Source organism: Amia ocellicauda, chromosome 22 (assembly GCF_036373705.1).
Source record: "Amia ocellicauda isolate fAmiCal2 chromosome 22, fAmiCal2.hap1, whole genome shotgun sequence".
NCBI classification, from domain to species: Eukaryota; Metazoa; Chordata; class Actinopteri; order Amiiformes; family Amiidae; genus Amia; species Amia ocellicauda.
This window is the reverse complement of record NC_089871.1, coordinates 18,418,191-18,436,436: the sequence shown is the minus strand read 5'-3', so window position 1 is coordinate 18,436,436 and position 18,246 is coordinate 18,418,191. Positions and strand designations below refer to the sequence as shown.

General features: G+C 40.9%; 1 protein-coding gene across 2 annotated transcripts in view; it reads right to left on the bottom strand.

Annotated features, from left to right (window-relative positions):
• gng7 (guanine nucleotide binding protein (G protein), gamma 7) overlaps positions 1–18,246 on the bottom strand; it is a 160,134-nt gene that overhangs the window by 101,051 nt on the left and 40,837 nt on the right. For both annotated transcript variants that reach the window (XM_066695284.1, XM_066695282.1), the window contains exon 2: positions 17,317–17,377. The gene's annotated coding sequence lies outside the window, so the exon portion shown is untranslated. The remainder of the gene's footprint in view (positions 1–17,316; positions 17,378–18,246) is intronic.

Here is an 18,246-nt window from a genome sequence, read left to right as displayed (position 1 = left end):
TTTGTCCCTTTTGTAAGCGCTATACAACATTTTCTTTCTCTTGATATTTTATTGCATACTTATATTAAACCATTTTTGCCAATGTTTTTGGTCCTCAATTTGCTAAGTTCTGGTACAAATTTCTCCTGAGCCTCAAGTAGTATATTCTTAAAATATAACCATCCATTTTCAACTGAATCTGTATCCAGTGTGCTACAGTCTAACTCTTCCAAGTGCCACCTCATACCTTCAAGGTTTGCTTTTCTAAAATTGTAGGCCATTGTTTTAGACTTGGTCTTTGTTTTCTGAAAGAATGCCTCAAAGCTAACCATATCGTGATCATAGTTTGCCATTGGTTCTCTAACTAGTGTCCCTCTGACTCTATCTTGGTAATTTGAAAAGATCAAGTCAATGCATGCTCTCTCCCTTGTTGGTTCCCTGACAAATTGAGTTAGAAAGATCTTGGTCATTTGAAAAGATCAAATCAATGCATGCACTCTCTCTGGTTGGTTCTCTGTTAAATTGTCATTTACCATCTAAACCACTTCTATTTCTGCTTTGGTAGTCCCAACTGGGCTTTCCCAGTCTATGTTTGGGAAATTGAAATCCCCCATTATAACAGCTACATCCTTGCTACATGCAGTCCTGATTACATTGTACAATGCAACATCTTTCTGAATATCTGAGTTGGGTGGTCTGTAACACACTCCTACAACTAATCCTCCAGACCTTTTGTTCAAAAGTTTAACCCACAAAGATTCTGTTTCATTACTAGGATCTAATTTGAGTTCTTCTGCCTCAATATAATGTCTGACATATAATGCTACTCTACCACCTTTTTTTTATTATGCCTGTCCCTCCTAAACTGTGTGCATCCTTTCAACTTGTATTCATCGACATCATTTTCTATAAGCCATGTTTCTGACACTCCTACAACATAGTCACACGCCAGCACTGTGTCTAACATCTTGTTCCTTATTCTCCTGGCATTGAGGTACAAACATTTCAGATATTTCCTACTAGCAGTTTCCCTTTGTTTTCTGTACTTAGTGGAACATCTCCCATTGTCAGATCTCCCTGTCCCCCTGGTCCCTAGTTTAAAAGATTCTCAATTACTGCACATACGCTCTCCCAATGCATTAGTCCGGTTTGTACAGGTCCCATCTCTCCCAGAAGAAAGACCAATGCTCTATAAATCTAAAACCATCTTCCCTAGACCAAGATTTCAACCACGTGTTAAACTTTCTAATCTCTGCCTGTCTCCCTGGCCTGGCACGTGGTACCAGATGTATTTAGGAGAAAACTACCTTGGAGGTTCTGGTCTTTAGTTTCGTTCCTAACTCTTTAAATTTGTCTTGCAGAACCTCTGACCTACCATGTCCTATGTCATTGGTACCAATGTGGAACATGTCCAGTGGATTCCCCCTGGCTTTGGCCAGTAGCCAGTCTACTAGTTTAGGGAGATCTGCAACCTGAGCACCAGGCAGGCCTGGCAGGCAGGCAACCTGTTACCATGCGGGTCTCCTTATCATTGGAACACACTGTGTGATCTACACCTCTAAGAATTGAGTCTCCTACTATAACTACCTCTCTGGGGGGAGTGGACAAAATGGTGCTCTGGAGCTCAACTGCCCTCCCATCACTCTCTGAGCTGTCACTGTCCAACTCGGTGTCCAGCAGTTGCAACCTGTTGGGTTATACATCTAGCTCTTGGGATGTCTCTAAGGGTTGTGCTCACACTTTTCTGTGGTTACGACCTACTGTAACCCAGCAGTTCTCTACACTTTCCTGCTCTAAGGTCTCAAGTCTCCTAGGTTTTGGCGTGCACACCATCTCTCTAATGGGCTGATTGACCAATTCTTCCATATCACTAATCCAGCGCAGATCAACAAGCTGAGCCTCGAGATCATGGACCTTGATTTCTAGGACTTCAACATGCTAACAACCTTCACAAAATAAATCTTCTTGGATTAGTTCATCCAGGAAGGAAATCATTCTGCAAACTGTAGTGGCCACATGTAGTGCAGTTGAGAAACAGATGTCCACGGCTCAATGGGAACCAATTTGAATGACTGAATGCTGCAAAGAGGTCACATGGTTTGGCCTGTTGGATTTAAGACCAGTTTTGACAATTGTCAAGAATCTTCTACAAAAAAGCTTATTCGAGAGTTTCAGATAGCCCTGGTTATTTATATTTATTTATTTATTTATTTATTTATTTATACACTCACCTAAAGGATTATTAGGAACACCATACTAATACTGTGTTTGACCCCCTTTCGCCTTCAGAACTGCCTTAAGTCTACGTGGCATTGATTCAACAAGGTGCTGAAAGCATTCTTTAGAAATGTTGGCCCATATTGATAGGATAGCATCTTGCAGTTGATGGAGATTTGTGGGATGCACATCCAGGGCACGAAGCTCCCGTTCCACCACATCCCAAAGATGCTCTATTGGGTTGAGATCTGGTGACTGTGGGGGCCAGTTTAGTACAGTGAACTCATTGTCATGTTCAAGAAACCAATTTGAAATTATTCGACCTTTGTGACATGGTGCATTATCCTGCTGGAAGTAGCCATCAGAGGATGGGTACATGGTGGTCATAAAGGGATGGACATGGTCAGAAACAATGCTCAGGTAGGCCGTGGCATTTAAACGATGCCCAATTGGCACTAACGGGCCTAAAGTGTGCCAAGAAAACATCCCCCACACCATTACACCACCACCACCAGCCTGCACAGTGCTAACAAGGCATGATGGATCCATGTTCTCATTCTGTTTACGCCAAATTCTGACTCTACCATCTGAATGTCTCAACAGAAATCGAGACTCATCAGACCAGGCAACATTTTTCCAGTCTTCAACTGTCCAATTTTGGTGAGCTTGTGCAAATTGTAGCCTCTTTTTCCTATTTGTAGTGGAAATGAGTGGTACCCGGTGGGGTCTTCTGCTGTTGTAGCCCATCCGCCTCAAGGTTGTACGTGTTGTGGCTTCACAAATGCTTTGCTGCATACCTCGGTTGTAATGAGTGGTTATTTCAGTCAAAGTTGCTCTTCTATCAGCTTGAATCAGTCGGCCCATTCTCCTCTGACCTCTAGCATCAACAAGGCATTTTCGCCCACAGGACTGCCGCATACTGGATGTTTTTCCCTTTTCACACCATTCTTTGTAAACCCCAGAAATGGTTGTGCGTGAAAATCCCAGTAACTGAGCAGATTGTGAAATACTCAGACCGGCCCGTCTGGCACCAACAACCATGCCACGCTCAAAATTGCTTAAATCACCTTTCTTTCCCATTCAGACATTCAGTTTGGAGTTCAGGAGATTGTCTTGACCAGGACCACACCCCTAAATGCATTGATCAACTGCCAATGTGATTGGTTGGTTAGATAATTGCATTAATGAGAAATTGAACAGGTGTTCCTAATAATCCTTTAGGTGAGTGTATATTAAGCTCTTTATTTATTTAGATTAAACTAAACACAGACAATGGCTATTTTTCTACAGATTACCTGCTTCTAATTCACATTAAAAAGCTGAGGCTTCTGTTGGCCAAGCATTTGTTAAGGTTATTGGTTTGTGTTGACAGTCAGATAATATAAAAATGCTAAGCAATTAAATGGTATTAACATGATAGATCTCTGTAAATTTTAATGAAATTGTACAGACTACATGACTGTCCCCTTAAATTACTTTTGATAAGGATGTGCATAATAATTTATTAGGGGCTACTGCTGTTTTAATAAGGATTTAAAAACAGGATTTCAAAATTCCAAATATACGTATTGTGGTTCAGCTTGTGGGTGTAAAATATTCAGGTAATAGAAAGTAAGTGTTAGTGAACTTCACAGTGATTCTTCTACAGGGCTGTCATGGGTTAAATCCCTACGGTGAAAAGGTTCAGTTCCCGACTTATTCCAGGTTTGAAGGGAATGTCATACTCGGAGAGACTGAGGAAACCAAACAAGCACAATGGGGCAAATGACTTCCTCTCATTTGTAAACTTTTTTAATCTTCTTATGTTCTAAATCAGTTGGCCCATGTATTCTAATTGGCAAAGATCCTTAGTAAAGTGATCAATTGAGCTTGAGGTGATTATGTATGGAGTACTACTGTACACTGAAGCTGTAAAAGAGGGGAGCCAGGGAGTGGTTTGTGGTAGAGGCTGTATGTTTGTTTTCCAAGTTGGGATTTTCGTCCAGCCCTAAATGACATATTAGTGAGTGCGTCACAGTGTGTCTCTCCCTCGCTCACATGCCTCAATCCTCAGTCATAGCTAGCAGAATATTGGACTGTCAATGATATAGCCCATTTGAGATTTTAACAAGTGATCTTTTCCTGACCTCTCTGTTTAGAACCTCACTGTGTACACTTGCTCATTCCTCAGGGACCCAGCTTACATTTTTCCCAGCAAACCCAAGCTTTAAAAAAAAAAAAAAAATGAAATCATGTTTTTCTTTAGTGAATCCAAACAAAAACTAAAAAACACTGGGGGTGTCACAGACTCAGTTGGTATGCTAATGTTCTGGGTAAGTAGAAAATAATAGGTTAACATCATAACACCGGTTCCCTGATAAAGAAAGACAGCTATTACTGAATGGGAAGAGACTTCAGACACGTTAATCAGTGAAAGCTTGTACCAAAGCTGCCCAATACAGGCCCTGCTGACAGGAGGTGTGTGTGAAAAGTCTACTCCCATCAGCCGTAATTTGTTCGTCATGTCGAGCAACCTCTGAAGGGTAATGGATATCTTTCTATTTCAGCTAGAGGCCGAATAGCAGCACGCAGAACTCGTACACCTGGTCTTGGAAGGCAAAGTGCAGATATTTCCTGTGCACTGGGAGGATGGGGACGTGAAAGTAGGCGTCCATGAGGTCAATTGATGTGAACAAGTTGCCTGGCCGGACGGACTAGAGGATACGCTGTGCTGTCAACATGAAGTTTCATTTCTTCAGAAACGTGTTGAGGCCTCTCAGGTCAAGAACGGGCCTGAACCCTCCATCTTTCTTTTGCACTAGGAAGTATCCTGAGTAGAACCCTGCCCCTAGAGTCCTCTCTGTCCACTAGTCGTATCGCTCGTTTCTCCCCCAGCACAGAGAGCTCCTGCGACAGGACTCTCGCCCTTTCAGGCATCTGACAGTAGTTGTCAGCACTGCCCTGAAGTGTCCGTGCCCAGACAACATGCGCAGAGGTCGTGCCCGTCGTCTGAGGGCAGCTTCCCCTGGCACCTGATACAGCGATGGAATGCCCCTCTTGGTAGGAGGTGGGGTGCAAGGTGGGCATAAAGAGGTCAGTCAGGATGTCCTCCTCTTGGAGACCTGCCAGGAACGACGTGAAATCCTGGGGTATCACGGGGCAACTACCCCAATGCCTTGCAGGAGATGATGACGTCAGATGTCGTCAATATAAAAAGCTGATCTGTCTACAGAATGTCACAGAAAGGCACTCCGAAGGAGATCGATCGAGGGTCTGCAGGGGGAAAATGAATCACCATGGATTCGCAGCGAGCTGCTCCGGTTGATCGTCCATCTCCTGTCGCATTCCTGTCCTCTCTAATCTGTAAGGAAAAGGCATGGGAGGAATGTTTTTATGGCAAATCTCTATGGAGGGGTCAAAACCAGCTCCCAGTGAGACTCCCACCACAGACTTACCTCCGTGGAGAAGTAATCTGCAGCAAAATACCCCTAAGAGTCGATGCAAAACCAACTCCAGAGAGAAGGTAGCACACTTCTCAGTAATGAACGAATCTCTCAGAAACTATCAAGGCAGCTCTCACTGGGCAGTGAAAAAATAAATGGCAGGCTACAGCTGACAGGAAGAGACTTTTCTCAGACACTGTGGGCGGGTCTTCCTCCTGCCAGCAGGGCCCCTATTGGGCAGCTTTGATACAAGCTTTCACTGATTGATGGATCAGAAGGCTCTTCCCATTTGGTAATGACTGTCTTTTGACTTGAAAGGGAACAAAAAGGAGATGGTCAATAAACATGTTGACTTGTCATGGCTTTCATCTTTAGTGGGCGTAAATGGAGTTTTGCAAGTAAAAGGTTGAAATTAAGGCTGGGCGGTATACGGTAAAAAACGATATACCGGTATTCATTTACGGACCGGTTTGGAATTTTAATGTAACTTCATACCGGTATTTTAAAGTTTTGAATAATTTACTATTTACTTTGTCATTGAGTCATAGCATTCAGCTACCAATAAACTGGATTGTGTTCGCGTATGCCACAACTTGGTGCGCCGGCTACTTGAGACTGCGCTGTCTGACATGAGACGCTTCTGATCAAAAAACGCCGATAGTGTTCGTGTAACGCAAATTTCGACAGATCTGCACAGCTCCACCAATGGGATAGGTTGGATCCTGCAGATCTGCGCAAATCTGCGCTACAAGAACGTGACCACCTTTCTTCACAAACCCTGCAGAAATCAATGTAATTGGATTATTTATTATTTTTATATTTTAGTAAAAAATAATTGATGTAATTATTTAATAAAGCATTGACAAGTGTCGATCTAGAATTCCATATCTATGTTTTTGACAATGCTGTTCACAGCTTCATTGTATAATGAAAGTTGACATTCGCCTCGGCTAACAAGGGGACTGTAGTAGTTTTCAATCGCTTAACACGTCCCTCTTGATTTCTGCATAATCTTTTGTTTCACAGCCACAGATCGCCTCCCGCAGCAGCTTCTCAGAGCTGCGCTGCGCGATTCTGATTTCTGTGGCTGGTCCTTAGTGGCGTCACGCAGAAACACTGCAGTAACACGCGTCTGAATCTCTGCGCAGAGCTGCGCTTCTCGAACTCGACCCTTGTTTTGGAATGAATGCGCCTCAACCAGATATCTTAAATAAACTCCATGTGCATTGCGTGTTGAAATTAACAAACGTGATCAATGCACAATGAATGAAGACGAGATGGAGGAGAGCAGTGTGGTTGAAAACACAGCAAAGTGACCCAGTGAATCAGTCCCCAATAAAGATGCGTCGTCGATAGTATGGACATTATTCGGTTTCAAGACAACTGACACAGAACAGGAAACGCAATTCAATGTCATTTGTGTCCTATTATTTTTGATTTATGAACAGTATAAAATGGCCATTTAAAAATACCGTCATCCCGTCAAGAATGTGAAAAATACCACGGTATTGTATTTTGGCCATATCACCCAGCCCTGGTTGAAATGTATTTTATTTTTCTTAACAAAACAGGGTCTGTAGCAAAACAAACAAGACTGTTTCTTCATTCATTCACTCATATGTTCCCTCTCTTCAGCAGTAGTTTACAGCACTGTTCCTAGAGATCCACAGGGCACCTATTTCTAAGAAATGTTTTGCTTAATTTGGGAAAAAGAAACCACTTTCCCCATGAAAGTCCCGATAATTCAGAAAGGCCTATGAAACCTATTTGGCTGTTCACCACTACATTGAGGGGAAAAAAGTATTTGATCCCCTGCTGATTTTGTATGTTTGCTCACTGACAAAGAAATGATCAGTCTATAATTTTAATGGTAGGTGTATTTTAACAGTGAGAGACAGAATAACAACAAAAAAATCCAGAAAAACGCATTTCAAAAAAGTTATAAATTTATTTGCATGTTAATGAGTGAAATAAGTATTTGACCCCTTCGACTTAGTACTTGGTGGCAAAACCCTTGTTGGCAATCACAGAGGTCAGACGTTTCTTGTAGGTTTGCACACATCTCAGGAGGGATTTTGTCCAACTCCTCTTTGCAAATCCTCTACAAGTCATTAAGGTTTCGAGGCTGACGTTTGGCAACTCGAACCTTCAGCTCCCTCCACAGATTTTCTATGGCATTAAGGTCTGGAGACTGGCTAGGCCACTCCAGGACCTTAATGTGCTTCTTCTTGAGCCACTCCTTTGTCGCCTTGGCTGTGTGTTTTGGGTCATTGTCATGCTGGAATACCCATCCACGACCCATTTTCAATGCCCTGGCTGAGGGAAGGAGGTTCTCACCCAAGATTTGACGGTACATGGCCCCGTCCATCGTCCCTTTGATGCGGTGCAGTTGTCCTGTCCCCTTAGCAGAAAAACACCTCCAAAGCATAATGTTTCCACCTCTTGGATTCTTGGGGTCATAGGCAGCATTCCTCCTCCTCCAAACACGGCGAGTTGAGTCGATGCCAAAGAGCTCGATTTTGGTCTCATCTGACCACAACACTTTCACCCAATTCTCTTCTGTATCATTCAGATGTTCATTGGCAAACTTCAGACGGGCCTGTACATGTGCTTTCTTGAGCAGGGGGACCTTGAGGGCACTGCAGGATTTCAGTCCTTAACGGCGTAGTTTGTTACCAATTGTTTTCTTGGTGACTATGGTCCCAGCTGCCTTGAGATCATTAACAAGATCCTCCCGTGTAGTTCTGGGCTGATTCCTCACCGTTCTCATGATCACTGAAACTCCACGAGGTGAGATCTTGCATGGAGCCCCAGACCGAGGAAGACTGACAGTTATTTTGTGTTTCTTCCATTTGCGAATAATCGCACCAACTGTTGTCACCTTCTCACTAAGATGCTTGGCGATGGTCTTGTAGCCCATTCCAGCCTTGTGTAGGTCTACAATCTTTTCCCTGACATCCTTGGACAGCTTGGTCTTGGCTATGGTGGAGAGTTTGGAATCTGATTGATTGATTGCTTCTGTGGACAGGTGTCTTTTATACAGGTAACGAGCTGAGATTAGGAGCACTCCCTTTAAGAGAGTGCTCCTAATCTCAGCTCGTTAGCTGTATAAAAGATACCTGGGAGCCAGAAATCTTGCTGATTGATAGGGGATCAAATACTTATTTCCCTCATTAACATGCAAATCAATTTATAACTTTTTTGAAATGCGTTTTTCTGTATTTTTTTGTTGTTATTCTGTCTCTCACTGTTAAAATACACCTACCATTAAAATTATAGACTGATCATTTCTTTGTCAGTGGGCAAACGTACAAAATCAGCAGGGGATCAAATACTTTTTTCCCTCACTGTATTCTGTAGTGCCCTGTTATTGAATTGAAAAGAGACAAAACAAGCTCTGGATTATTCCTCTGTGTAGGAGGACTCTATGTAACCTACGGAACACAGTTGCCTCCTATCACTTTTTACAGCATTTTCCAAGTTTGGTTACTCTGCAGTACTTTCCTGTGGCCGGTGAATAAACACCCACACACACTTTCTTTGAAGTTACACATTCATGCTACCGAGTCATTTAATTTCTTCTACTATAGTAGGAATCAGGCCTTGTATGTAGACTTTAAGACTCTAGTGGTCGTTTTGAACAGGTTTTGGTTTGAAATGCATTTGTGTGAGGGGGAACAACAAAAGATTGCTAACATTGTATGTACAATGTATTCAAAGCAGCATACAGACAATTGGGGATTAAACAGTTTGTTTTCCTTACAAGAAGGGTGCATGCAGTACTTTGCTTGAGAAAAACAGATCTGTTTCTCTCTTAAATTGCATGTAGCCTACAATGGCCTTGTATACAGACAGATTGATTTAATACATAATCCTCAATTATTTTCGATCATTATCAGAGATGATGTATGCAGTACATACTCAAATCCAAAGGTGCACAATACTTTAACTAATTAATTTCCACTAATATCTTAACTGTTCTTATTTTCCTTTTTAATGAACATCTTACTGGTTTAACTGGACCAACTGTCCACCCAGTTATTAAAAATAAGTAAGCCTGCAGGATTGTGGCCCTCCAGGGCAGAAAATGTGCCCCCATTCGTACTGTTTACTATATAAAGTCCAAAAACCCACCCAACTGCTACACTGCAACAGGCCAAACGGATTTGGTTCATACAGAATCCTTCACAGTGACAGTAGCTGACACTCTACTAAGCTACTGAAGTGTTCAAGTTTGCCGCAAAAAGGAGGACAGTTAGCCACTTGCAGTTCTTTATTATATCCATAGGTCATACACAAATACTAAAATAATTCTTATGTTCTTACTAGTTTAGGTAGCTTCCTGTACAGATTTGGCACTATTTTTTATAGGCTTGGTCCCCTTTGATCAGGAGAAGGTACAACTTAATGATTCTGACATCTTTCAGCAACCACTCAGCAGCCTCAACTTTATCTCCCATAATGGGGGGAGGGGGGGGGGGATGTGCATCACACAGAGACACAGGCTAATTTGAGCCTGTTTCGAAAGCAAAAATGCTACATGTGCATTGCTACTGTAAGTTTAAGTATTGTAGAGTCTACTGTATGAAGCTGAAGATGATGTAACAATTAACTTGTGATCTTGAGATAAGATTTGATTTATTTTCCTCAATGAGTTTTAGTACCACTAATAGTGTCCCATAGCGCTATTAAAATGTTTATACAAAACTATATGTAAGTACTTTTGCCCGTTTGATTTTCAGTCCTCTGTATCCTGAGACAAATTAACATTTCATGTCTGTTATTTTCGGTCTCGGATCTTACTTTTCAGACAGGCATTCAGTCTCATAAATAAATTGCTTATTCTTTCTTTGTAACGGCTCCTCGAGGTTCTCCAACTAAAATATCCTCAGATTTTTCCCAGAACCTCTGCAACTTTCAGGATGAATGACAATTATCTTGATCATCTATATTAAAAAAATAAAACCTTACCACCTATGTCTACTTTCAGTACAAAATTGCCTTCTTCAGGATGCTTTTCAAGGGGAAAATGTAATAAATACAGAAAAAGAACTTGGGCTCGAACAGCAAAGACTCTGGGGCAATATTTAGAAGTCAAACCTTGTTTTTGCCATGAATGCTTTACATTTGCTATTGTTTCCAGTGGGCAATGGCTGATATAACTACTTTCATGAATAATCATCAAAGCTATTTGGAAAGTTGCCCCTGAGATCTCCTTTATAATCAGCAGTGAAACAGGGACCTGTGGGCACAAATAGAAATAAAGAATATGTACTTCTGCAACTGGAAACAGACCCTTCTTTACACAAAGCGTTGTGGGAGTCTGGAACAAGCTATCAGAGACCTATTGTTGGCTGTCTTAGGAGCACATTCACCAGATGAGATGTTCAGAACAATAATCTACCAATGTAGCTTTGCTTATGTTTACCCTGTATGCTCCAAGTAGGTGCAAACAACAGAGAGAGTCCCCCCCCTCCCCTTAAATACATAAAAGGATAGCTTCTGGTCAAAGAGAGAAGTGCAATTATATATTTTATGGATGGTTGAAGTTGAAGTTGGCTGTATTGCGTTCAGCCCTCCCTTGAAGCACTGCCTTGAGAATCATTCCTGGGTAAATCTTAAAGTATGAAACATCAGTGGAAAAGACCTTAGAAGCCTGTTCATTCTCTGTAAGGTATGCAACACATGCACATAAGGTTATGACAACAAGGAGGCCATTTTCACCTGTTCTTGTAACTATTAAATAAAGTGTCCCTCTTCATTTTCAGTTCAAAATGTACAATGTAGTTCAGTTCAATGTACTTGAATTAACTTAGCTGGGGGTTTGGTATTCCCTGATTGTGCTGAAAAGTGCTTTGTCAGTGTCAGCAGGTGCTGAATTTGAAACTGTGTGTGTGTGTGTGTGTGTGTGTGCATGTGCATGCATGTGTTAAGTTTCACGTGTTCCTCACCAGGCCTTCCCTAGGTTCCACCTGCGCTTTGTGTGTTCAGTTACTGTGTGCCATTCGCATCCGGACATTGACCCACTTTCTCTTGTCTCGCACAATAGACTCAGAGAGGTGGGGTTGAGCTTCCCTGTGGATGTGATGGGGAAAGTGACACACAGCGCTCTTTGCAGATCCCACTCCACACTGCAGGAGGCGGGCAGGAAGACTGCAGATTACAACACAGCTTATTCTAAAGCGCACATCCCCACTATGGAAGCTAAAATGCATCTAGGCAATCAATGGGATGCAAATTCTTCTGAACCGTTCAAAGGAGAGGTTCAAGATTAAATAAAATGGGTTAGGCTAATTATACTTCTTGAGATGAGACTTTACAGCACAGTGTTTTAATGACAGTGCATTTGTTTGTTGAATGATATTACAAACCCTGAAGGTCTCTAACATTCTGGCCTAGTTACATAGAAGAATAATTTGACACACTCCCCACAACACGCACACACATGCACACACTCCCAACGCTCTCCCTGTGCGGTGCCCCTGCTTCCTTCTCCACTGCTTGCTGTTTCTCAAAGACAGGAAGCAAATTAGCAATGTACAATAAACATGCTTTCTGTGATCTCATTGTTGACCCACAAAATAACATAACATCCCTGCAGTCCCTTAAAAAACAACACTGCCAAAGGAACTCTGTTGGACAGGAGGGAGCCGAAAGCCACCAGATTTGAGGTCATCACTTAAATTGCTGTTCTAAAATACTTGAAACAGCTTGATCTGATCAGTTACACAGGTGACTTGGTAAACTCAGTCACTCTAAGATGCTCTTCATCCCTCAAGGGCCAGAGTTGCCTTAACTGACCAATCATTAACATGCTTTCCCTGTAGTTAGAAATCAGTGATTTAGGGTGACCTGTGAAACTAAACAGATGGGGACTCTCCAGGACCAGGTTGGGGGATTCCAACTATAAAGCAAGGACGGCTCCAGAATTTTTCCATAGATGGTGCTATGAGGGTGCTTTGTCACTGAATGTAGGTGTATGAGCCCATTGTAACAAGTTGAAGGGTCAATTTATTTACACTACAAAAACCACGGGCAAGATAATAACACAAAGATGACACTCCAAGTCTTACAGAACAGTATTTCTAAACATGCCTCTGCTGTGCATTATAGATCATGTATATAGTGCATGTGAATTCCATGAACTAAATGAATAGTTCTAGCCATCTTTTAAAATCGTGCTTCGTCATGATTGTAAGTCGTATAATTGAAGTTTACTTTTCTGTTGTAGGTTTACATGAAATTGTTGCACTGTAAGTAGAGTACAGTATTGCTGGAAGTTTTTAATTTATACTTGTTCAGTATTTCATAATTGTTTATTTTGTATTTTCGTTGTGAATAGAAAGAACACGTGGGTTCCAGTGATGTGCTTTTAAATTAGTTATTCAATTATGTGAGTCATTAGTACATCAAATAACGTTACATGTAAGGGTGCATATTGTTTACATTTCTGTAGGATGTGCAGTTTGATTACTTTTTACTAAGGCCATTGGTTGTACTGTACCAAGGGGTTGAAAATAAGCGCCATCTACTGTATTTGATATAAAGTTGTTTTTCTAATAATCTATACCCGAGAGATTTGGGGGTTATGAAAACTCCTTTTTTCTACTACTGACCCACTTTCAACCGTTACGCGTCACCTATGCTTTTGAATGTCCATTTATGCAGGGATCTAGACCAGAGGCATTACTTTGCAGTTAAATTAGCCAGCAATGTTAAGGGAGTGCTATTGGACAGAATAAAGACTAGAACACCCATAAACAACATACACCGATGAGTAAGTTAGAAGACGAAGCGTAGTTTACATTTTAAATATTTGTACAATTCTTTCTTGTGGGTGCTTTGCCAATTCCAGGGGGAGCTTCAGCGTCCCTGCTATGAAGAAACTCACAACCACTTCTCAAACATATCCTCATTCAAAGCAAAGATAGGCAAAGCAAAGACAAGAAAAAACAGAGGGCGAGGGACAGACTTATTAGTTTCCAAGTCCTACTAAAATGACTGATGCACATGTTGAGAAGGCTTTTATTAATTCATGCTCATGTCAAGCATGTCAAGAACTCCTAAGGCTAGGAACTAATGTATATTTAATGTTGGCTTTTGTGCTACTTCATCTAAATGATTAGCCCTACATGTACTGTTAAGTAGATACTGTTGTTGGCATTACACAGAGTTCTGAACAAAAAATCACACCACACTCCCTAGTCACACTGCAATCCCTTCTGCTCATAAGGTCGGCTTAGCATAGAGTTAGGAGACTAAACTTGCTGCAGCCTCTTTCAAATGACAGATGTGAGGGATAAATATGTTCTCTTCAAAGTGTTACGCTTCAAAGTGCTAAAAAGAAATCAGGAAAGGGATCGACAGAGCAAGGTTGTGAGCTTTTTGTATTGTGCTTATTTTGCCGTTGGCTTCCAGGGATGCTCTTGAAAGATGCATCACTGCAGGGAACTGTACCAAGAGGAGAAATGAAATGTCAAAGTTGGGCAGTGATATGGAGACAGGAAAGTGTGATTCAGCTATGCCTCACTGGGGTTATTTTTCCACTCAAATAAATCTGAATCACCAATTACTTTCTTTCAGAACATGAGAAACATGCACACATAAGCATACGCATGCACACACGTTTTCTCCAGAATATATTCTATGCACACTTGTGTCAAGAAAATAAGAAAAAAAATGTTACAAACTGCCAGCTCAGAATCTCAACCAATCATTATGTAAAGAATGTGTACCACAATACATTGTTCCACATAGTTACTCCTGTTAGTTGTTTGAATAGGTCCCCTGAGCACCCTGCATATATAGCACTACATAGTAACTAAAATTATTAGAGCAACCTGCATTTTCGTAAAAATGTTTAAAAATGTTTATAGTTAGCTGCATTCATTGTGTAGTTGTAAATGCTTTATTCTTGCATTCTCTGTGTGATATTTTTTAATTCTTACAAATTAGCTGTTACATACTGCATTACTGCAAATGCATAAAAAACGCACACAAAAAACAACTAAATAGCATTCTCACAAATGCTACCAACTTGATGACTATTAATGCTGAGAAACTGCAGTGAATATGTTAAACTGCAGCTACTGCAAAGTTATACTGTAGTCATGCTGGTGTCCACTAATTAATTTAAGAAGACTGTAAAAAAGTGGGGTATTCATTATGGGTGGCCACATGCTTTCATAGAGTACTGGCGCCCTCTAGTGGTCTTGAAAAGGACACCCATCATATACAATTATTTTCACTGACCTAAAAATCAACCAGACTGATTAATCAAATCTAGCCAGACCTTCATAGTATGGAGGGAACACATCTAAAAGATCTACACAGTGATCTGACTATTACTAGAATCCACACACACATACACATACAGTATAATACCTTTCCATAATAAAACAACGGCCACCCCAGACACACAACCACAACAAGCACAAACCTGTACCTATTATGTAAATATTAGCCATCTGAATCACACCTTATCAATGGCAAAGGTTTACTAGATCTGGAATGAGCGTGCTCCATTTTGTGGTTGGTATCTTGACAACTGTATTACCTTCATTAAATGTATTATTTGAATCACACATTCAGAATGTCATTCAGAATACATCTAGATTGGATTCCTGTAATGCCATTCTTTCAGGTAGTAAAATAGAGCTATTTTTCCACTTCAGTTAGTTCAAAATGCTGCTGCAAGGATCTTAACAAAAACAAAAAAACATGAACATATCACTCCAATATTAGCTTATCTCTACTGGCTCACAGTGTACTAAAGGATAGGCTACAAGATATATTTTAAAGTTCTCTTATTAGCATTTAAAGCACTTAAGGGACTGGCATTTCCCTACTTAAAAGATCTTCTACAAATTACACTATAGGTCGGCCATTGAGATCCCAGGAAGCTGGTTATTTATTGGTCCCTAATATACACAAGAAAAGCACAGGTGGCAGAGCATTTAGTTAAAGGGCCCCAAAACTGGCACAACCCACCCCAGAGGGCTGATGAGGCACCCCACCACGGAGGTCTAACAGTGCACCCAGACCACAAGGACTGACGAGTCATCGCCACCCAAGGGCTGTTGATGTTCCACTCCCCCAATGGCCAGTGAGGGGCCCCCACCAGAGGGAAGACCACAGCCAGCAGCACCATGTAAGTACTTTCTAATCATCTTGCTGCTGTAACATAGAATTATACTGCCTGGAGGCTGTCCATTAGGCCTAGGCCTTAAGCCGTGGACCCCCAGAGATTTATTTTCTGGCATAACAATCTGCCATCCATAGGAGTTTTTGTTTTTATCTCCTCCTTGATTGTTTATTTTAGTTTATTTTATAAATTGTATATGGTTAATTATTTTTTTTTTTTTATTGTACATTTATGAATCTGTAAAGCACTCTGCGTAGGGTACTATACATATAAAAATGTATCGATTTACTGATCGTTAAGTAAAGGCTGTTTGCTTTAATGTAACTGGATTTGATATTTTATCATAAAAAGTAGAGCAACAAGGTGAACAGAAACACACTGGTATGGAATCAACACAAGAACATTTCTTATAGTCTTATATAAATTCAGCAACAGGGTTTTTGTTTAAACTTCTAATTTTCCTCATCATGCATGAGCCTCAACCCTGGTCCCCAATGTGCAGGCAACCTGGGTCGGATATTGTGAGAAGAGGTCAAATTAACTGGCTACAGGTGAAATTGCCCCTGTAATTAATTAGAAAATCTGAAATCCACTCTCAGAATCAGCAGCAGCTTAAGAACTGAGCAATGTGTGTAAACTGGTCTAATTCAACCACTCATGAGCTGAAAGAGTTAGTGAGGAGTTCAGGGTGTAGTGAAAACCTGAATAGACTGTGGCCTTCCAGGATCAGAGCTGTGCATTCCTGACTGTGATCAAGGATTTTAAACATCCACATTTTTAGAAACATTAGGCTTACTTCTGGGATATTTCTGGGCTGGCAAACTCATCCCGAAGAAGCACAGTGCCTTTTGGTTTTTGTTTTATAGCCCAATGTTAACTGATTCAATTATTGCGCTTAATTAGTCAACATTACCCAAGGTATTCTTCACTTGATGATTTACAGAGACCCACAACAGCTGCAAGTTTGTGGCTCCCCACCTTTCTTCAAGACAGGCTTTGGTATGGGTCTCTTCCACATTCTTGAAAGACTTCTTGGGCATTCTAATGTTAGTGTCCCTAAATATGTCAAAGCTCCCTCTCTTTCATCACTTTGTAGCCCCCCCCCCCCCCCCAAACCCCTTTCACATTGGTATCCTCTACCCGCATCAAACACTACAATGTCAATAAGTGGGTTAGATCTATAGCCACTGAAGGAGGATCACAGTGTGCAGTGCCTTTCGTCCATTTCCCCCGGATCAGAGCTGGGGGACCTCCTACATTACTTGTCATTCATGAAAATCATAATCATAAAAAATGGTGTGCCAGTCTGAAAGGGGCTCTAGTGCAGTCCAGCTCAAGATGGTTATGATAGGACAGTGAGCCCCTTGGGCTGAATGTTAATTTCAATAAGAGTACATTAAAAGGAAAAGGCAAAATATTAAGTTCAGCCTGAAACGTTGAACTGTACATTAGGGCAAACAAGGGTAGCATAATTAGCTGGACCTGTATCAAAGATCTCATCGTTGTACTGTGAGTAGTAAAAGGGTAGATGTGGTTTATAATTTCTGTTCCTACCTGGATTGTGGCAGTTCAGAGTTTGCTTGCTTCTAAAGATTTGTAGAATGATGTCTCTCTCCTGTAGGACAAGCACACAGACACAGTGATCAGACGCTGACGAATTCTTCAGGGATGGGACTCAATTATACTCCAAATATATATTCAACACAATGCCTATATTCCGTGAATCAGTACATTACAATCCACTTAGTATGATGTCACCGCTTAAATCAGACACTGTGTAAGTTATTCAATAAAGATAACTATTGTCCTGAACAGAACAGGGCAGAAGGTTATTAAAAGTTAATATCATACAGTTTGATGGATATTAAAATGTTTTACATTGCTGAGAATTTTGAACATTGTTGTACAGACTGAGCCTCTTCCACTACAAAATTGGAATACTGATTTCACAAAATGCAGTGCTCTAAACTGATGTTGGGAAATCTCGATGGAGACTTCACTCAAAAAATGCAAGAATGTCCTTTCAGAATAAAAAAAATAAAATAAAAAAGATTGTTGACATTGTAGTCTGAATGCAATAAATGTTTTGCCGGCATTTAGTCATTTCTATTAAAATAAAATAACAATAATGGAAGAGAGAGGGAATCTCTCCTCACTTAAAATGATATGCGGAATATGTTTCAATTAAAATCGTTGGTTCAAAGTGACAGATGCAGGTTTGCAGATATGAAATGTACTGTGTAAATCAGGGGTTCCCAATGTCTGGTGATGGAGGGCCAATTTCCAGAGGTTGCATTGGTTGGGGGGGCCTCAGTAGAAAATGAACCACTGATGAAAATTAAATATGTCCCAAATCATACCTTTTTATTTCTTATGCATCTCAGTTAGGAAACATTTATGAACTTGAATGAAATTGTTGTTTTATTATTTTCCCCCAAATCACACAGTTAGGTCCATAAATATTTGGATGTTGACACAACTGTC